Source organism: Cyprinodon tularosa, unplaced genomic scaffold (genome assembly GCF_016077235.1).
Source record: "Cyprinodon tularosa strain WSP-4 unplaced genomic scaffold, ASM1607723v1 ctg210, whole genome shotgun sequence".
Taxonomy (NCBI): domain Eukaryota; kingdom Metazoa; phylum Chordata; class Actinopteri; order Cyprinodontiformes; family Cyprinodontidae; genus Cyprinodon; species Cyprinodon tularosa.
In genome coordinates, this window is record NW_024038779.1 from 1,835,918 (window position 1) to 1,859,004 (window position 23,087).

The 23,087-nt window shown below is 38.0% G+C and overlaps 1 protein-coding gene across 1 annotated transcript in view; it reads right to left on the reverse strand.

The window, feature by feature from the left end:
- Nucleotides 1–22,468, reverse strand: part of LOC119783739 (transcription factor HIVEP3) — a 70,847-nt gene extending 48,379 nt beyond the window's left edge. The window contains exon 1 of the mRNA XM_038285387.1: nucleotides 22,130–22,468. The gene's annotated coding sequence lies outside the window, so the exon portion shown is untranslated. The remainder of the gene's footprint in view (nucleotides 1–22,129) is intronic.
- Nucleotides 22,469–23,087: the final 619 nt, after the last annotated feature.

Here is a 23,087-nt window from a genome sequence, read left to right on the forward strand (position 1 = left end):
AGAGAATTATCTTAACATACATCCATCAGATCAACTTGATGACCATTACTTACATATGTCAAAACATTTTGGACGTATGATTGGACGTACCATTTTCTAAACCTCCCCAGGTAGTTCTATTATCATGTAGTATATTTCCTATCGGCAAAGCAGCAACATTCTTCTGATATGTTGCAAAGGTATAAAACATTAAATGTGACAGAGGGAGCGACACAAAGCTCACATTTGCGTCCAAGGCTAGTATAGTGCTAGTGATAAAGACACTTTTCACTGGATAACGTCTGGTTTTACGGCACTTGTTTTGGCAAACAGCATGAAAGACCAGCATGTCTACTGCTAGTACTAGTTTGCGCAATTCAGACTCATTTAGTGTTGGTCAGAGGGACTGAAGGCAGCAGGTGTATGGTAGCCTTGCTTCTGTAGGTGAGCCCCAGGGAAGCTGTGGATATGTAATTCGCCACCATCTCTGTGTGTGTGAAAGGGTGAATGACTGAATGTAGTGTAAAGCGCTTTGGTTAAGTCCTCTGACTTGAAAAAAAGAGTATATAAATACCGGCCATCTACCATTTATAGAACTTATGATTTTGGTCTGTGTTTAACATGTTCGGAGCCACTCTTCATTGGAGAGGGTGCTGCCCCCTTCACAGTCCGATCTGTCTTCGAAATATATTGTCCTTTCTGCCTTGCTGTTCATGAAACAGATCTTGGGTATAGGTTTAGCGTTTTCCCCTGATGTATAAGCTGTCTCTCATATTTTATGTCGTAAGTTTGCAAAATTAAGATCTTTAGTTATAGCTCCAAAATGATGTCAAATTTTCCGAAATCTGTAGAAGTCTTGTTTAAAGTGTCTAAGGTGTTCATGTAAGAGATTACAGTATGCTGTAATACCTTGCTGCGCCCACCTTATCAATTGAATTAAGGAGAAAATTACTATTGAAAGCAATTCAACTCACTATTTTGGCGGATTCCTGTATGTAACAGCTTTTGAGTCTCTTTCCAAATTTTCAGGGGTAAGATAATATGGGGATTTATCTCTTTAGAGAGATAGTCCAAAAGTTTTACATCCAAAATAATCGCTTGCAGTGGGAAAATAATGGGGAGTATGAGCTCCAAGTCTTTCCACCATGCAAAATAATGGGGGTTACATCAACATATAAGAGTTTTTTTTGTTTGTTTGTTTTTTAGCTGTAAGGTTCAATATTTTTTTGATTCTTGTTTTTCTTTTCACCCTCCCATACATACTGGGATATAATTTAGTTTCACTCTATAAATTATTGTTTTGTCTTCTATAGGTAGTAATTGAAATAGGTACAGTGTGCTGGGCAGAATACTCATCTTGACAGATTCTATTCTTGAACTTAAATGTAAAAATAGATCAATATTTCGTCTTCTTAAATCTGCTTGTTTTAGAACTTAGGGGTTCATATGTATGTCCTTTGGTAGATGCAGACCAAAATATTTAATTGCTTCTGTTTTCCACTTGCTTGACTGTAAAGACCAAAGCTTGTTCAAGAAGTCAACTTATAGTACCTTTTCGTGCAATCTCACTGCAGTATCACTGACTGGAAAATAAAGCTATCATTTGTGAACATTCTGCTGCTGCTCCAACAAATGAGGATTTTCCCTATAACTGTGTTTTCACCTTTTTTCAGTTATGTTGACTAAGAAAGAAAGACTATTAGTTTCTGTGACTCACCGCTTGTCTGTGTTGTGTGACTTGGACTGAACTATGTTATCTCCCGATAGCTGTCCATTAAATCAACTCATTAAATTTTATGAGGTCCAAAGCAAAGATCTAGGGTTATGAAACAAGATAACTTTTTTTCCCCCTGCCGTTGTCAGCCCACTATTAACTGAAATGACACCAACACATGTAATGAGCCATACTTTATTATCAACACGCTATATCAAAATGATCATGTTAGCCAAGCTGCTACACATAAAACTAATTCCAGTAGGACTACCTACCATGTAACTGGAAACAACTAAGAAGTTATACAGGGTTAAAGTGTCAGAACATTATAGTTTCTTTTAAAACCTTGAAAATTAAGAATAGTCGATTTGTGCATCAGAAATTCTTGTTGGAACAAAATATGTGTTGCCTTCAAGAAAAATGGAAACTAATGGACACCATGACGAAAGATTTTAAACCCATGGGTTTCTTGCTCTAAGGCAACAATCTCCATTAACTGTGTTGCTATGTCAATTAGGCCCGATAAAGGACTTTTTTTTTAAAGCTAATTGAATTGTGAATCACCATATAACACCAAAATATTTGACAAATAAAAAAAAAAAATACTTTGTTGGGCCTGGCAATGACCAGATATAATGCTATGTGGATAAAAAATAAGATCTTAATTGTACCAAATGTGCAAAATCATCACACTCCTCCAGCTGTGGTCACCTTAAGATAAAAAAATTCTCACTTGTAGAGACAAGTTAACTTTACTGTGAACACAAGGTTTATAATGTCCGGATTAGAGCCAGTTTTTGCTGCTTGCTTATAATAACACAATCTCAGTGACCGACAGACATAAACTTAGCTGTTTCTTCACTGCAACTCAAAGCTGATAGAGTTGAATAGCATACAAGAGCAGAGTTACTGTAAGTGGAGATTATTTGTGATTGCCTAACTCTTCATGCCTCTATTAAAAGCCTGGAAAACCCCAATGTGCCAACGCTGTAACTAAAATGTGTGCTTCAAGCTACTGCAACCAACCGGCCCACTTTGCTTTACCAGACACAAAGAAGTGTGTCAACAACTGCCCCATTTGTCATTGGGAGAAGCTGTTTCATTTGAAAAAGAAATAAGACCACACTCAGCTACACTGGCTTAGAAGTATTTAAAAGTATTAACTTGACAGTTATTGCTGCAAACAGATTATAAAAATTACAGCATTTTAAATATAGTTGCCATGAATTAATATTCTGACTAGAAAATCCATAAAATAAAGTGTGCTCCAGGTTGTATAGGTCACTAGACCAAAGTTAGGCATGCCTTCATCCTGCTGTAATGGAAATATCTGATTTAGGAAACCTTTAAAACCATAGGCATTCCCTCTTTTCTCCTTGCTCTGCGACCATCCTTCTCATCCCTAGAGCTGCACTCTCCTGTTTATGACCCTTAGCATTTAAATATAATGCAGAGAGAAGACAGTTTTCTCCGGAAATAAAGATGCTGTATGAAAAGCGTATCGCAGTGAAAAAAGCAAAAGACAAAGAAAGCATAAAGAAAAGGAAACAGCATAAGAAAAAGACAGACAATATGGTGGGCAATCAGCACACATATTTTATGTAGGATATAGGTGGCTGATTTGCTCTTTCTGTTGTGGTAACTGGTTTGTCATCTTTTACAGGTTGAAACAGCTTCCCTGTACTGAATAAACCCAATTCAAGCTTTGTTGGTTTCAATATACAGATATCTGTCAGTACGTTGTTAAGTGTTACCTGTGGAAAAGCTCTCCCTTGTCAAGTGCTGGTTATAAAACAATCTAAAACAAACTAGGCACAACATTTATGCCTCTAATTTTGTCAATTAACTATCTTACCCACACTGAATTAACTAAAATTATGTATTACATTTACTGTAGTACCAAGTAAATAAATAAAAAAATAATTTTACAAATAGTAGCAAGGTGTAGTGTGAGCGTTGATGTTGGGTGTGTGTGGACTTGGTTTTATGACAGTGTGGGGACTTTAATCTGTTTACGTCTGTCATGTCATGGGGAACTATGTCCTTATTGGGACCAAAATCCTGGTCCCCAGATGGTAAGGGTCTTTTCTTTGAGCCATGGTTAGGTTTAGCACCAAGGTGGGCATTCAGTTTAGGTAAGGGTTAGGTATATGTTGGTAATAGTTAGGGTAAGGGTCTGATTTAGGCCATAGTAAAATGAATGCAAGTCAATAAAATGTGCCCAATAAGTCACAAAAACAAGAATGTGTGTGTGTGTGTGTGTGTGTGTGTGTGTGTGTGTGTGTGTGTGTGTGTGTGTGTGTGTGTGTGTGAGGGTAGGGGGAATTTTCTTTAATTCCAGTATTGAAGTTTAAAAGGTAATGTCCTGCACCTTTCAGATGTTTGTGTTTCAAAACACCTACATCAAATAGCTGAAACTTCAGCAAGCAATTCAATTCTCCAGAGCCCTACTAATTACATGATCATCTAATTAAGATACACGTGTAAATGATGTAGGACACAAGATCTCAAGGTCTGGAATTGAAGACACCTGGTGTAGCGCCATAGCCAAAAATATTTGTGACAATGCTAAAGCTCGAACCCTTAAATCGTAAAGTAAATCTAATCTAATCTAAAGTAATTCTTACTTTAAGACATGCCTTCCATACCTAAAAATCATGACCTTCAGTTGCCTTTATTAAAAACAATTTTAGACTGCTTTGTATTTTTTTTTCACCACCACAAAACAAAAAAAACTAAGAGATCTAAAACTCAAGAGTGCGTCTTCTAATGGTGATTACGCACGCTCAGGGGAAGTTAAAAAAGCGAAGACTAATGAGTCATTTATTTTCTCATCATTGCTAAGGGATATCTACCTAATGGCATAAAAAAGCCAAATGCTTTTAAGAAAATCATGTTCAAGCATTTTATAGTTACATATAGGTTATTTGGTCTCTAATGAAGCCACAGGTATTTTGGTAACACAAACAATAATAATAATTTATTCTGTTCACATGGACAGTAAATAAAACTATCCGATCAAGATGTGTGTATACGCTTACAAAGCATTCGATTAGATTAAATCATTTAGGCATGTGCAGAACTGTCTAGTTCTCCGGAAAAGCGTCACACTGACATTGCACACATGTGGAGGGCAAATTTTTTAGTCCAAAGATCTGAATGGGTTTGTACATGGACAGCAATCAGAATGGCATTCAGCAAAAACCAAATCCCTCTTTCTAAATAGAATTCCTTTCGATCAGTGCAAATCTTTAGTCTGGCATCATTTTTGATCTGATCAGGCCTTTAAACCAACTGTTTGTGTTTATATAAACATAGCTAACGAAATGTTATTCCCGTTAAGTGCATTATTGATGAGTCATCCATTGAATCTGTAGTTTTTTAGTACATTCTGTAACATTTTAGTAACTGTACACGGCATTCTGTTGTTTTTTTCAATCGATCATTCTTTCAATCAATCTACTGATAATGCCTTTTTCACTTTGACTGCTCAGACTAAGAGTAGCATTGCTTTTACAAGTATCATTATTAAGAATTACGTTTATTCATCCAACTTTATACTCAACAAGAGCCTGTGAATGCCCCCAAAACTTCAATGAACACCAATTTTTCATAATGTCCATGTAAACATATACAGGAAAAGAAAAATGTGTATGAACCAGATTTCTGGATGTTTATTTCTTCACAGTTTGTATTAATAGAGCTTTCAATTGATGTAGTAAACATGAACTTAGATGATAAATGATTCATCTCTTGAAAAAACTGTCACAAGGAAGAAGAGACCTGATTAGAAACTGTGGATGAACCTGTTTTCAAATGACTGTTCCATGGTGATGCAACCAAACTGTTATTTGGTTTCTTGTGAAAGTGGGAAATTTCCCTTTTCCTCTTGATATACACAGTTTTAGGCATATAAATGTAAATGTTGGTATTACATCGATACAAAGTCGGCAATGTCAATATACTGAGGTGTGTTGATTTACACAATTTAAAATTATGAAGGAATGAGATCATGTGAAACAAGAACAGATGTTATTCAATATTTCTAGCTTTCTCTTGCACTTCCCTTTAAAACATACCACCAATAAGATTCATAAGACTTGTTAGCCCACTAGACCCAACAAAGTATTACCAAATTTTATTAATGCTTTTGTCGTTTGTGAAAAGTGGACAGAAAGTGAGAAAAAGAGAGAAGGTTAACATGCAGCGTAGGTCCAAATGGTTTGAAACAGGGACGGCTGCGTGAGAGACCGAGGCAGTATTAGCCATACGGGCTATGTGCTGCGGTTTTCATTTCATTGCATAGCAACAACCAACTGGAGTTTGAATAATGATCTATAATCTCAGGGAAATGTGCAAGGAGACGTATTTTGCTATCTATGGTAAATGCTAATACCAGATGTTAAAGAAAGTTAATGTTTTTTTTTATTTTTTATGAATAGTTAGGGTGTATTAAAACCAACAAAGTGCTTTGGTCTGTTTGTTTGGTCCAGAAGAAAACTTGGACTTTACTCCTTTTGTTAGACTTGATTTGTATTCAAATTGTACTTTTTGCAAGTGGACTATAACTTTAAAGCAAAGCCACATGTGTGATGATTATTGCTCCCATTGAAGAGAAATATGTTGGGTGGAACAGAGCACAGACCTGAAAATTGAGGAGTGGTGCATGTAGCACCTCTGTTCTGCATGCTGACGCTGTTACTACAGCTGTAAAACAGTGGTGAGAGTCAAGAGCAGCTATTGTGTAATATTTCCTTTTCATTTTGGACCATGGTCAAAGAATGCATCACTCAGTCTGAAGGATATTAGCAGCAACAGATGGCGGATCAGGTACGACTTCAATACTTTTTTCATTCCTACTGTGGCTCTCTAAGTCCAAAGAGATGTATGGTTTCTGTATTTGGGTTGGAATCGACCCTGGTGTGTATTCACACCTGAAGCGAACCACAACAGAGTCCATGTAGGAGCACACTGAGACACTCTTAAAACATGTATTTTGGAATTTGTTGTTCTATGAGGTAATATACATTTAGGAGAAGAAATTGAAGAAAATGTGTATCCTCTCTTGTCCCAAAAAGGATGATGGATCATGTCATACTAATGCCCCACTGAGGAGGCCTGGCTATGCAAAATATTACAAGTAATAATAGTTTTTCCCAATCCAATCCAATCTAAAACAGATACCTGTGCTGAGATTAGTAGATACCCGACATTGATCCAACACTAATATTGAATGATTGAACAGTATTATACAGCTTGGTATGTGAGCAAAGGCATCAGGTTTAACATGAACATCATTATAAAAAGTTAAAAAGTTAACAGATATAAATTATAACCAGTTACTGTGCACGGTCTGCATGATGACGAAATCAGAGTTGCAAACAGGCGCGCAGGTGGCCCAGTGGTACGACCCATGTACAGAGGCCTTAGTCCTTGACGCGGCCGACCTGGGTTCGAATCCGACCTGTGGTCCTTTGCCGCATCCCCCTCCCTCGTATCCCCTACTATAAAAAAAAACGAGGCACTAGTGCCTTAAAAACATAATTTATCCAATTCAGTTAATTAATCAATATCAGTATGGGTATCCAATCCAGGTATTACAGGTGCTGGTCATAAAATTAGAATATCATGAAAAAGTAGATTGATTTCAGTAATTCCATTTAAAAAGTGAAACTTGTATATTATATTCATACATTACATACAAACTCATATATTTCAGATGTTTATTTTGTTTAATTTTGATGATTACAAATGACAACAAATGAAAATCTCAAATTCATCATATCAGAAAATTAGAATATTGTGAAAAGGTTCAAAATTGATGGCCCCTGGTGCCACACTCTAATCAGCTAATTAACTCAAACCACCTGCAAAAGCCTTTAAATGGTCTTTCAGTCTAGTTCTATAGGCTACACAATCATGGGGAAGACTGCTGACTTGACAGTTGTCCAAAAGACGACCATCGACACCTTGCACAAGGAGGGCAAGACACAAAAGGTCATCGCTAAAGAGGCTGGCTGTTCACAGAGCTCAGTGTCCAAGCACATTAATAGAGAGGCGAAGGGAAGGAAAAGATGTGGTCGAAAAAAGTGTACAAGCAAGAGAGATAACCGCACCCTGGAGAGGATTGTGAAACAAAACCCCTTCAAAAATATGGGGGAGATTCACAAAGAGTGGACTGCAGCTGGAGTGAGTGCTTCAAGAACCACCACACACAGACGTATGAAAGACATGGGTTTCTGCTGTCGCATTCCTTGTGTCAAGCCACTCTTGAACCACAGACAGCGTCAGAAGCGTCTTGCCTGGGCTAAAGAGAAACAGGACTGGACTGCTGGTGAGTGGTCCAAAGTCATGTTCTCTGATGAAAGTAAATTTTGCATTTCCTTTGGAAATCAAGGTCCCAGAGTCTGGAGGAAAAGAAGAGAGGCACTTCATCCACGTTGCTTGAAGTCCAGTGTAAAGTTTCCACAGTCAGTGACTTGTAATATACAAGTTTCACTTTTTAAATGGAATTACTGAAATCAATCTACTTTTTCATGATATTCTAATTTTATGACCAGCACCTGTATATTGGTGCATCCCTGCCTTATAAGGCTGAACCCACAAAATCTTAAACAAATGAAAGGATAAGAACACTCTGGCAATGGTGAAATTAAAAATATGAAGCTGGCAAAATTCTACTGCAGTTCCTAACAACTTTCCATTACTGACATTAAAAACAAACTGCATACTGTTTGTATTACAACATATGCAGAAAACTGGATGCAAAGATCCATCCATCCATTTTCTGTACACGCTTGTCCCAAGTGGGGTCGCGAGGGGTGCTGGTGCCTATCTCCAGCAGGATGCAAAGATCAAGCTGTGTAATTTATGGTCACACACACACATCCACACAGACACAATGTAATCCAGTAAAACCGTATAAACACAGATATAGTCTGAGCACCGTTTGATTTATTTACAAGCAAAATCCCTTTATCCAAGTCTTGGAACCTACCAGATTTTGTGTTGCTCGCTGTGGTTTGGCAGATTATCAATGTGTGTCTGTATAGAAGAATATGAAAGGGATTTTTCCCGATATATATAAAAATTATAATGTCTTCTAATAAGAGATGTTGATGTTGGCTTTTTTAAAGATGAATAATTACCTATAATGCCCATTTTGAACAGCAGCAAATTTGAATTATTGGACCAGTGAAAATTTGGGAGAAAAGGGCCACTCTATGATGGAGTTGTCTTAGAGCATTAGATGCCTTACCAAAGTCCAAACATGAAGAGAGATCTTAACTATAACTGCAACAGATAAAATACCATCCATCAGTATTGATGCCTAAGGTAACAACATTATGAAGAAGCTTAGAATCGATTAATTTGCTAAGAAATAATCTAACCCTATAAAAGGAAAGTACATTTTTTCTACTGTATTGGAATCAAAATCGACAATAGAACAAAAATTAATGCAAGCTAACAATCTAATTAAAGTAACAACAACTAGAGTATAGTATCTTTCCCTTACACAGCATTAGGCAGTAGTTGCTGGGGGAAATACAACAGTAACGAAACAGAGAGGCCTGTGTACCTGAGCTATTATTAAAAATAGAATAAAGAAGAAAAAATATCAGGTTAGGCATTTTTGTTGATCTTCTCATCTAAATTACCCATATTTAAAATTAGAGCAAGTCAAGATTAAAATAAATAAACATCTGGAGCTTTGACAAAGAAAAATTTAGACATGAATTGTGCATTTCTTTATCTTCCTCTCCTTATTCCATTTCATATAGAAAAAAATATTTCTTGTCCATAATGTAAAAAAAAACATGGAGACAAAGCTTCCTATGTAACTATAGAGATTCAGAAGGATCTGTTCTTACCATGAACAGTGGTAGTGCAGTGCGGTCATTCTTTCACGTTAGTGCACTTCTGGTTAACTATTAGAAAGTAAGATACTACATTTCTGCCTTGACTACCAAAAGGACAAAATGATCTTGTCCTTGTCCCTATCTTGTCCTATTAAATTTAGCATAATATGAATGATAAAAAAGTGTGTATCCTTTTCTAAACCAATATACTGTACTTAAAGTTTTGATCGTCCATGCAGAAATGCCCCAAACTGGCACATGGATGAGAAGTAACCCCGTTGGTGGATGGCTCTATCTTGTACCTGAAAAAGTGAGCTAGGAAATGTTGATGAGTTTAAATAACCACATTAATTCAAGAAAGTATATATCGCTGCTGAAGTAACGGAACAATTACATTACATAAACCACAGGCTCTTGATAGTATAGCTTCGAGTTATGAGTTTACCCCACCTGTGACATCATTAAAGATAATACACACATGGTTAAAAAAAAAAAAAAAGGGTTTCTGTTTATTTCTGGAAAATTTACATTTGTGTCCACGCTTGTTTTAAAAAAAGGGGGAAAAGTATAGAAGTTTTAGCAGATGAGAGACAAAACTAAATAGAGCAGTTTGTTTCAAGTGAAAAACTGCACTGAAGGTAATCTGATAACAATGCAGTTACACAGAAAAACAATAAACTGCGCATTACAGGGATTGATGGGATGAAACCCTGATGATACAAGTGAAGCAAACCACTGCTTTAGAGATCTGCAGTTTTTCCATCTCTTGAGCAACCGCTGCCTGGCTTGTGTTTGGGAGATGCTGATAACATGACGGGCCGGGTGAGGGAAAACACAGGCTGTGGCCAATGAAAGAAATACTGTTACAACAGGGACAGCTCACTCTCACAAGACTATCCATCCCACAGGCTGACAAAGACACATTATACTTTTGCACTGACAGAAAATGAGAAAAAAAAAATCTGCAGCAGGTTTTAGAACAGAAACTTAGCCATCTGTCGGCACCAGTACCTTCATATGTCTCAAACTCATCTACTCCTACAAATTGATTTCTCCACTATACATCTTCCAACCCCCTGTTCTCTTGCAACACAACTCTCGCCGGGGTTCCCCTCTCTCATCTCCTTCTTCTGTGTAATTTGGACACTCCCACTGTAATGGACACCCTACTCAGGAGCAATGGGAGGGAATCCAGCACCACTGCTCCAGCAACGGTACTCAGAAAGAGTCCTAATGAGAGCCACCCACCCAGAGAATCTCTGAGGATGGAAAAGAAGAAATGGGGATGTTGTGGATGATAGAGAACAAAGAGAAATGCCTCATTCTTTTGTTAAAAAGATCTGGCAGGTATGCAGCAGCCTATAGTACCTAGATATCATATTAAAAAATGTCATCTTAGCCGGAGCCAGCGAAGAGCACCACGTGACCCTCCACTTTACCACCCCCTGGCCCAGCTGTCAATCAGCTGACACCAGGGCAAGAGCAGGGTCCTCGGAGGACAAAGGTAGCACCATTAAGCATATTAGAGTTGCAGAGCATTGGAGAAAACCTGAATCCTGCTATGACTATGCTGCCCTGGCGCTGTGCTGACAGTGCAAAGCAGGGAACAGGGAGGAGGTGCCCCCTATCTGGATGAAACCACAGGGACTGCTGACGGAGGCGGTTAAGGATTGCATGATTACATCTTTAAAGCAATCTAACTCTGACCTAAGAGGAGCTCCCTAAAGCAAGACTCCTTCTGTAATAACTCCTTATATCTATTGTTATAGGACCTATTGCTAACTGATGGCAAGATTCATTTGGTCCAGTCCATTCATTTACTTCCATGCATTGGTAACTAATATTTACTTAGACATGCTATGATCAATAAAGCATTCTCTCTTTGAATGGGTGTGCGCTTTGTTTAAGGTGGTTAGACATAACTCCAGAGATAGAAGGAAAGGTGATAACAAAGTAGGGTTTATGAGGAGCCCCACACTTATTGGCCTGTCTGTTGTTTACATCCATGCATCCATCTGTCCATCTCTCCATCTATTTATAGTTACTACATACATGTGCTCCATTGTCCATCTACTGCTTCATCCATTACATTTCATCTTATCTTTCATATTTATTCACCTTTCCGTCCATCCATCTTCAAGGTCTGTGTTTTTCAATGATTTTATATTAAAGACTTTATCGTAAGTTTTTTGTTAATAATAATACTAACCATGATAACAAACACAATAATAGTACAGCTTAAACTGCAATATCCCAAGTTTGACCCATGGAAAGGTTCAAAATGAAAGTTGCTCATACTGTACATCCTCATTGGGTTTGACTATAGACAACACTCACTGCAGTGAAATGTGTCACTGAGGGAAGAAGGGGGCTGGAACACAAAACATCCTTCCTAGAAATGGTGTTATTACTGTTTGAACATATACCCAGGAAACTTGACTTATGTATTTTTTTTTTAATCAGATGGATTTTCTGTCACAACCGAATATTTGATTTTCTTGCAAACAGATTGAATTTTAGAAGACTTGCTCTCGTTATCTAGAAGTAAAATTTACCATAACAAAACCTTACATATCTGATGTGTTTGGCTTTAGCCAAAACAATGAGGAATTAACAAAAGAAACATAAAACATGTAATAAGAATTTTAATAGGAAACTTGAACTGAAGATCAGACTATGTACAGTAGGAGTTTTACTTGATTCTAATCCATCATGTAAACTTTGCCTACAACATCCAGCAGCAGGGGATAAACATTTAGCTCTTTGAGGAGTGGCAAACCTTTTTCCCCCATCATCTGTTTATTTTCTCAATTACACTCTGTACGTCTATGGCAGTGGCTATGGGTTTTGCTTGGCAAGAAGCAGGAGGGGAGGATCCTCTCCAGGGGACGTTTGCATAGGATGTATGATACGGCAATTTATGTGTGAGTGAGCCCGTGGCACTTAGTCTTTTGGGACAATTTCTGAATTATACAAAACTTCACTATGACTGTATGACTAATATCTCACAAAAAAACTATATATTAGCAGAAAAAATAAATGTTTGCTTCCATGTACATTGTACACTACAAACAAAAATATTTCCAAATGTAATATAAAATTTAGCAGCTGCCTGAAACCTGTTGTAGATCGATGTAACTATTGCTGTTTATGTATAAAACAGAGATAAAAAACAGAAAATATCAGAATTCTGGATCAGAGTCATAAACTAATCCAGCTAATTAGTCAATATCAGATCTAATACCCCATTCTAGTATCGGATTATATAGTCATATTTTTTAAAGGGCAGCAGTATGAGCAATGATACATGATAAGTGCTCTATATTAGGCTAACACTTGAGTCAAAGTTGGGCAGTGTTAAAACAAAAAAAATATTTTATCTTGTTTCCTTAACTGTATGTATATTTACTCCTCCAAAAATCAAAGCTATATAAAAGCTTTATGGCGAAGACAAACTATGAGTTAATTACTGACTGACTTCTGCAGCTTGTTTCTTGTCTTTCTACCAGTTCTTGAACGCTACAAGGTTTAACCCCATGCTAGTGCTTAGAGTATAAGGTGCATCTTAACCATCTGCATCATTTAAGTTACTTCAATGGCCTCATGATTCAAAAGAATAGTTCAGACTGCTTTAAAAACATCTGAAAATCTACAAATATTTTCATCGAAAATCCTGCAGGATGTTAATGAGAACATGACAGGCAGTCTGATGTTTAAAGCACAGTGTAGCCTGTATATTCTGTTCAGCCTAAGGCTCTGCAGAAAATGTGTCTGTAGGAATGCTCATGCAAATATTGACCTTCAATTAGGTGAAACAGACACCAAAACTGAGGGTCCGAAATATGGCATCAGCAGAAACGCTGGACACATAAACAACTACACAACATACTGTGTAAACACGCATGGTTTACAGAGTCTGAACACATGTATGAAAGCACTTTCCTTTGCAGTAAACGTGCTTCAAATCCGAGACAGGTGCAAAACCCATATGCTTTCTACTCGTGGTTTTCCACCCTAAGACAGGATGTCAGCAGAGCATCAAGAGCAACACAAAACCACAAGAATATAACATTTCTTTTGTACTTGAAACTAATTAAAATCTGTGGAGTTTTCCTTCTTTTTCAAGGAGGAGGAAAAAAATGACCTTCATGGCTGATGGCAGTCGAACAGCCTACTGCATAATTAACGGCATATGAAAAGAGGTGGGCTTTTTTTGCACAAACCTAAATGACGACGTAAAGAAGCTGCCCTCTACAAGAGCAAAAAGCACAAAAATACAGTGCCTAAAAAAATGACCTAAACTAATTAGAGAGCTTCGTCACATTACAATTGCAAACTATTTTACATTTTATGGGGTTTTATTTGTGCCCCATATTTAGCTCCATTAATATTCCTAATTAGTTTAATCTGAACAGACCACCTTTTATCAATTAGGAGAAATCTAAAGAATCCTATCAAGGGATTATTGGGTTAAAGTGGACAAGATAGGGTTAGGGCAAGATTACAAATTTTTTTAATTTGTTAAAGGAGTCATGTATAATTTCCTCCTTCCTCCTTACAGTAATTTGTAATTGTGTGCTTTTTTTTTTTACATTAAATCCCAATTAAATACGCAATGGTTAGTGAGTATAATGCAATTGTAATAAGACCAAATATTTTAACAAAGGAGAAGAAAATAATAAAATTTTAATAAAATATCATTATGGATAAAACATATAAAACCTTTTACTTAGTGAGTCATTAGATCGCACTGCAGCCGCCCTCAAAAATAAAAGAAAGCCTCAGAGCTCTCTGCAGTTTCTCCACAATTCAGAGCCGGTAAGGTCTGTTCCAGGTAAAGAACTGTTCCTCAACTGTTCCTAAGCCTGGCACACAGCAGACTTCCAGCACCAAGAGTCAGACAGAACAAATCTGCTTCTTATTGAAGGCTGCTCCACAGATTTTTCAAAGCTTTTAAAGCGTACAGCTATAGAAGGGGGCTGTGAGCTGCTGGTGGTGCTGGTTATGGATCTGCAGGGTTATTTCAGCCTCTCCGCTTCAGTGACAGAAGCACGGCTGGGCGAGGATTGCATCGGAGCAACGCTGTTGCCTTGATTTGCTCCGCAGATCCGCAGCAGGGTTGGGAGAATTTCTATTCGGAAAGCACTCTTATCCCCCCACAGTGCAGAAAAGACCTCCAATTCTCACTTGCAGTTTCTCCAGGGGTACTATAACACCATGAAACATAAGAACCCTTCAGAGCAGAGAAGAGAATGAGAGAACTTAAAATTTATATTTATAATATATCCAAAATAGTTAGAAATGGTAGTGTGGCGGGTCTCTTTCTGTTCTTCATCACATGCTCACTAAACAGTTTTACAGGCATTACCACTGCTGTGTTAGGGCTATGAAACAAAACAGATGAGGGATGTAAAAGCCATGGGATTTCAGGCGAAAGGTAAACAGCTGCCCTCTTTGTAGGTGTTTGCTTAATGAGCACAGATTAAGTTTATGGAGAGGCATCTGGAGGCTGTGATCTGAACAGAAAACCTCTTTGCGAACGGGTGTGGTCTGAGAGGTGTCATGGGACCCAGAGGGAGAATGCCTGTGATTTAAAAGAGGAAACGATATCCTGTTCGGAAAAATAATACGTCCTTTGCATCATCAGCCATTACAAAGACGGCATCTTTCGTGACAATGTGCAGCCATGCTAAGTTACACAGCTTTAAAGAAGTATACTATCGCTTGATCCTTTACAGATTTTAGGTTACAGCCACCAGCTTTAAATATCTATTTCAGTTGAACTTTACAGTTTGAAATAAATTCCAGTGAAACTGACAGCCCCCCAGCAAACATCAAATCAGCATCCACTGTACGCTTTTTTTTTTTTGCAGCCTCTAACCATTTTTTTCGAGGACTGAATTGTACTAAGCTTCAACCATGTTCCATCCCACTAAAATTATTTTTTCACCACTAGGATTGGTGGTCTTCATGGTGTTCTATGTGAAACATAAAGCTCAAGGTATACAGAGTATATTATTTTACAATCTAACGTTGCTTTGGACTTCACAGCATTTTTCTCTAACCTTTCGGTCGTGTTCTTTAACTCTACATGATGCATGCAGCACCTTTGAATTTTTTATTAATTAAAATAAAAAATGGAGAAGCTATGCACCACTTTATGTTGTCTACTGCATTAAATCCCAACGTAATACATAAAAGCTTGCTGTTGCAACAAGACACAGTGTAAAAAAAAAATAGTGTTAATACTTTTTAAAGGCACATTGTTTGACCATTTTAAACCCATACCACCTAATCTTCCCAGTGATATTGTGACCCATCCCTTTTCAAATATACCTGCGGTGTTCAACTCAGATGCTTACAATCACACAACAACAGAAGTAGTTTCACAATTCTGGCCTATAAGCAGAAAAAGGAGAGAAAAAAAGAGCCCTTACTGTTGCTATAAGAAGAAAACAGAAGGATTACAAGATTTACAGAAGAGAACAATACAGAAGATAAATCAAGCTACAATTGCATAAGAGTTAGTGCAAAGTTGGCATTGCTCTGATGTAATAAACCCATGGCCTATTTCAAAGTTGGAGTGCCATCACAAACAGCAAGCTCACTAACATTCCAGTAGCCTACCGACTTTGCAGGAGTAGGTAATGATTAACTCTTATGCAGGGAGTGTTTCAATGAACAGCTGCCTGTTTTTACAGTATGTGCATTCTCTGTCCTGCAGAACCTGCACTGCCGCGTACATCATTTTGTGCATTTATTGTTACATAACCCGGGGTGAACACACATGGGAGAGGGCCAAGCATCCGCGCTGAAACGTCCAGACACCAGCCCATGGCACATAGGGGAAATTTAATCTGCAGTTAAAGATGCAGCCAACACGTCGGCCTGAGGACGGGGTGGATAGAAAACCGAGCCCCTTCCACCCCCAACAACTACGCACCCTGACACAGTTTGATACAAATACAGGTGCTGGTCATAAAATTAGAATATCATGAAAAAGTAGATTGATTTCAGTAATTCCATTTAAAAAGTGAAACTTGTATATTATATTCATACATTACATACAAACTCATATATTTCAGATGTTTATTTTGTTTAATTTTGATGATTACAAATGACAACAAATGAAAATCTCAAATTCATCATATCAGAAAATTAGAATATTACTGAAGACCAATAAAAACAAAGGATTTATAGAAATGTTGGCCAACTGAAAAGTATGAACATGAAAAGTATGAGCATGTACAGCACTCAGTATTTAGTTGGGCCTCCTTTGGCCTGTATTACTGCAGCAATGCGGCGTGGCATGGAGTCGATCAGTCTGTGGCACTGCTCAGGTGTTATGATAGCCCAGGTTGCTCTAATAGGGGCTTTTAGCTCTTCTGAATTGTTGGGTCTGGTGTATTGCATCTTCTTCTTCACAATACCCCATAGATTTTCTATGGGGTTAAGGTCAGGAGAGTTTGCTGGCCAATTAAGAACAGGGATACCATGGTCCTTCAACCAGGTACTGGTAGCTTTGGCACTGTGTGCAGGTGCCAAGTCCTGTTGGAAAATGAAATCTGCATCTCCAAAAAGTTGGTCAGCTGCAGGAAGCATGAAGTGCTCTAAAACTTCCTGGTATGTGGCTGCGTTGACCCTGGACCTCAGAAAACACAATGGACCAACACCAGCAGATGACATGGCACCCCAAACCATCACTGACTGTGGAAACTTTACACTGGACTTCAAGCAACGTGGATGAAGTGCCTCTCTTCTTTTCCTCCAGACTCTGGGACCTTGATTTCCAAAGGAAATGCAAAATTTACTTTCATCAGAGAACATGACTTTGGACCACTCACCAGCAGTCCAGTCCTGTTTCTCTTTAGCCCAGGCAAGACGCTTCTGACGCTGTCTGTGGTTCAAGAGTGGCTTGACACAAGGAATGCGACAGCAGAAACCCATGTCTTTCATACGTCTGTGTGTGGTGGTTCTTGAAGCACTCACTCCAGCTGCAGTCCACTCTTTGTGAATCTCCCCCACATTTTTGAAGGGGTTTTGTTTCACAATCCTCTCCAGGGTGCGGTTATCTCTCTTGCTTGTACACTTTTTTCGACCACATCTTTTCCTTCCCTTCGCCTCTCTATTAATGTGCTTGGACACTGAGCTCTGTGAACAGCCAGCCTCTTTAGCGATGACCTTTTGTGTCTTGCCCTCCTTGTGCAAGGTGTCGATGGTCGTCTTTTGGACAACTGTCCCGTCAGCAGTCTTCCCCATGATTGTGTAGCCTATAGAACTAGACTGAAAGACCATTTAAAGGCTTTTGCAGGTGGTTTGAGTTAATTAGCTGATTAGAGTGTGGCACCAGGGGCCATCAATTTTGAACCTTTTCACAATATTCTATATAAATCCTTTGTTTTTATTGGTCTTCAGTAATATTCTAATTTTCTGATATGATGAATTTGAGATTTTCATTTGTTGTCATTTGTAATCATCAAAATTAAACAAAATAAACATCTGAAATATATGAGTTTGTATGTAATGTATGAATATAATATACAAGTTTCACTTTTTAAATGGAATTACTGAAATCAATCTACTTTTTCATGATATTCTAATTTTATGACCAGCACCTGTATACTACACACACAGGCCAGGTCTTAATAAAGCACCAGCTCGGAGTACCCTGAATTCCAGGGAATAAGATTATTAGGCTAGTGGGACACTTGTGAAGCTGCCAGAATGGCACTCCTGGCCTCCGCTCTGCACTTTGTGCTTGTGTAAATGTGTATCCAATGTCTTGTTCCTGGTTCAGTCTGGTCTCCCAGCACAACAGTGGGTCTATTCTTCAACGGAGCTTTGCCGAACAGGATTAATCAGCGACAGCATGGACATCAAGAGGTTTCAGTCTGCCAGCAAAAAGGATTTTATGACTTAGGTGTGTGTCACAGTTTTATTTTATTTTTTTACTGTCATCATTCTTACTGAGCAGCTCACACAAAGTTAAAACTTAAACAGGCTCACACATGCCATTTAATACTTTGAGGAATGTGTCACACAACTAGTCATGTTTTAAGGACAGTAGACTATGGAGATTTTATTCTAAACTATAAATACTTCCACATTAGGAGAACCCTATTAGAAACAGAGGAGCAGCTAAATCTTTATTCCATGTCATCTTACCTTTTTTCATATCTTTCTTACAGTAATGGTAGGAGTATTTTCTGACGGTACACCCCCCATCCTCCCTGACCTCTCCTCCCAATTGCATTTTTTACAATTGAGTAATCGGGCGTCACATCCAAACCCTGTTTATTGTTGCAAGGCCTTGTAAGAAGCACTCATAGCTACACTTTGTTATATACTATATGCACTTTTCTTCACACTTTTTTTCTGCAAACACAGATAATCGTTTTGAGATGTGTCTCAACATTTTTTTAATCACTAATAACGAAAACTAAGATGTCTTGATTTTGTTTCAGAGTATCACAGTTTAATCGGTTATATATGACTGTATATGTTACATTTTACCGATTTCTTCTGGAAATAAAAGAAATTCATCTCCACTTAAAGAAATGAATCCCAATAAAATAAACCAAAGTTTCTGCTGGTAATGGATCAAATGTAAAAAAGTTTAAGTACTGTCAATACTTTTCATGATGATGTACAAGGCTTCTTTCAATCTGCAGTCAGTAGTGAGAGTGAGATAAAACAGCAAATAACCACAGACTGACACGTGTGACTGAATTATACACTAATTAGTTGCAACAGAGGTTTTTCTCATATTGTTACTGTGAGAATTTCTATTAAAATGCAGTTTGTTTAAAAACTGGCTCTTGACGTATGAATGATTACAAATGTAGTTTCAGATTTTAAAGTTAGTTGTAATTCTTAAAGAGAATCCAAGTTAATGTTCAGCTAACTTTCAATAAAACAGCAAGCTTCTAGCAATGCCTTAATGTAAGATTTAACATCTTGATTTCATTAGTAGATTTTTTACAAAATTATATATATATTTTTTAACAATTTTGATATAATTACTGCTCTAGGTGGGTTGCTCTGTCAGCTAAACACAAGTTCTAGAGTCTCTATACAGTTAATGATTAATTGATTACTTAGTTATTTCAATAATTGGCTAATCACGATTAATCTGATTAATTGTTTCAGCCCTAAAACCTAATATCCTAATATAGTTATTAAAATTAGACTCCAAAGAGTTTTTCTCTGAGTTAAATATTTTGTTTTTGGACAGGTTTGTATGTTTTTGAAATAGATCCAGCATTTTACACTGTGACATAACCTACAAAGCAAAAAATTAGAACAAGCTCAACAAAACTGTAATAATATGAAAACAATATTTGATTTCTACAAAAATAATCCAACTTCCTTTTTTTCAACCAAATAACAAGATCAGTTTATATAATTTTAAAACCAGCGTGCATGACCTTAATCTATATATAATTATGTTTCAATATTTTCGAACCTAGCGCTATCAAAGTAAATCTTACTTTACTTGCATGTCATCCATACAAGACCTACAGTAACTGTACTTTCTTGTTGAAATGATATTGACAGTAACACTAAGTGTTGAAAACAGTGGAACATCATCAAAAAGTTTGTGTAAGCCACTCAGTCTAAAAAGTGAGACTTGTATACATAAGTGCAACTTGATTAATAATTTATAACAATCATGGCCTACAGTTTGACAAAACCTCACAATGTTTTTCTCAGAAAGTGGGAATTTGAATTTAGATTTATATCGTATTAATGTTATGCTAGTATTGTTGTTATGGCTTAGACCAGGGTTCTTCAATGTTTTTTGGAGAAGGACCCCCAAACTGATGGCAAGATGGAGCGGGGACCTCCTAAATATATAGAGTTTGAAATTGTGTTTTATCACACTGGTCCTATAGTCACTCTATTACAGATGGAGTCATGTAATGAAAGTAATTTTGCCCTCAGATTATTAAAGTATTTCTGATTCTGATTCCTAGTTGATGGGACAGGTGTTGTGAATGAAACGGTGCCCAGCTTGAAAGAGCTGCTGTGTGTCGCTGAATGTGTGCATTGATGACTGAAAGACATCTTCTGTCGTCATTTAACTGTTTACTACAGTCTGTTGAATTCATGTTAATGTGGATTTACAGACATTTCAATTAGTGGAAAATAATGTCTAATCAATGAAGTACCTCCGTGGATCCCCTGATGAAGACCTCTGGCTTAGACAATCAGTGGAAAAAGTGCTGTCTTAATGCGAATCCAGTCAGTGAGTGACTCTTTCCATAAGGAGTTAAAGTCACCGAAAGCCTTTGCTAAAAAGGTCGGATGTACAAAGGGTTTGTTATAAAGTCTATTAACGGAAAGTTGAGTGAAGGGAAAAAGTGCGTTAAGCAGCAGCCATGACCACAGACTGAGGAATGTGGCGAAGCACATCATATTCAAAAGGTTGGTAGATATTCACAATGCTTGAACTGTGGCTAGAATCAACAGCTATCAAACATAGAACATATCAAAAGAGTTTCATTTGATTTGCAATCAAGGTCTCAGAGTCTGAGGAAGAGTGGAGAGACACCCAGTCGCTTGAGCTTGAGTGAACAGTTTCCACAATTATGACCTACTCTTGACCTAATAGATAACCGGAGGAGCGTTGTCATGAGCAAGATGAGAGAAACCAGACCCAACAATGCAGAAAGCTTAGGGCTGCTATGACAGCAAACTGGGCTTTCTTAAAAAATTCAGCAGAGCCGATTACCTCCAGGCTCCTAAAAGGCTGTAACATGCTGTAATCAATGCGAAAAAAGCAACAAAAAAGACTAAAACTAATACAGAACCAATAAACTATATCTTTCAGTGACATTTTTGGATTTGAAATTATGTTTTTATTGGTTGTGTGAAAACTAATTTGTGTTTTTTATTATCTATAAGCTTAAATAATAAAAATTAGCCAAAAAAAAAGAAAAGCATAAGACCTAACTGTATATAATACATCTCTGTAAGTTTTACTTTTTGATTTTCTAAAATAAAATGTTCAAAACTTGTTTAAAAATCTTTACATGTTAGGGTATTTTCTACATGTATGCAGAAATCTTAAAAATTTTGCCTGGAGGTTCATTTGCATGCTCAACAAGTCAGACTAAAGAAACACAGTCATTACATTTTTACATGGAAACCCTTAAGAGACACCAAAACATTGGATTAACTCAGTCCATCCATAATGGCAGATCATCAGTAAAGCATGATGTCATCCTCCTCAAACCCACAAATTGAAGGTGCAGCCCATTTTAAACAACCTCATAGGCAAAATGATCTGGATCTTCTCCTTTATTTTAAAAATACAAGATCATCTTTCATCAGCTGCTTCCTAGTGAAGCCCAAAGCCAGAGAGGCATGCTGTCAGCTGGGTGTGCAGACCCCCTAACCACCACCCCAGATGATCGGTGCCCCAAATCCAGCTGACCCTCCTGCTGCTTAGCTCCTCTATAAGCAACACATCTAATAAGCAATCACACCAACAACACATCAGTCCATGCAACTCAACTTTAACACTCAACCAGAGAGGGAAAGTAAAGGGAGGGATCCACTCCCAACTTCTCACCTCCAGGAGTCACCGCAGCACAACCGAAACCAACTCCCGCAAAGGGCAGGAACATCTGGGTTAATGTTTACCAGCTCGATACACTGTGTGCGCTGCAGTCATCTATCCCGAAGCGAAAGGGCCCGAAGTCCGCATTTCCTGGGTTGAGATGCGCCGGACGCGGCAGCTCCGTGTTAAGGACGCAGAGTTGAGCTGCGGGGTGAGGCGCCTCCTGCTCCTCCTGCTGCTGTGTCAGACCGGACGGCGATGCCACGTTCAGCTGATCGCCACAACAAAACAACATCTCGCCCTACGCAGCACACGCTCCCCGCACCACTCCGCACAGCGGCTCCCTGCTCGCGCCGCCCTCAGCCGGCCTCCTCCAGTCAGCTGGCGCGCCTCATCAATAAGCAGAAGCTGGCGTAGGACGCCATTGGCTGGCAGCTTCGCTTCCTGCTTCACAGTATTCTAATTAGCAGGCCGAGCGCAGCGCAATCACAAGCTCCAGGAGATACATTGGCTTTGATGGGCTGTTTTATTTATTGAAATATGTCTTTACAGTGCGCATGTACTTTGCTTATAAACACAGCAAAGGAAAATAGGAAAACAATCCAATTATTAGGCTTGAAATCAATTCAGTTGTATAGTTTCCAAAGCAGAGGAACCAATAATCATCCGATTTTAAGAGATGCACAATATGGTATAACTATTAGAAATTCCACAGCATCAACATCAAAGTTATGTTGCCATATCTTAGGTATCATCAGCTATCATCAACACATCTTTTGTCCAAAAAAATTATATTTTGCACTATGTAATACCACCATTATTATTTGAAAAGTAATGTGTTTTTATATGAGTAAAGTTTACTTCACTTCCCTCCCAGTGGCGGAGCTAGATGGAGGACCAGGGGTGGCAATGGTCACCCTTACCCAATCATTGGCCACCCCTAACATTTTTTACCCTCTAATACAGATGG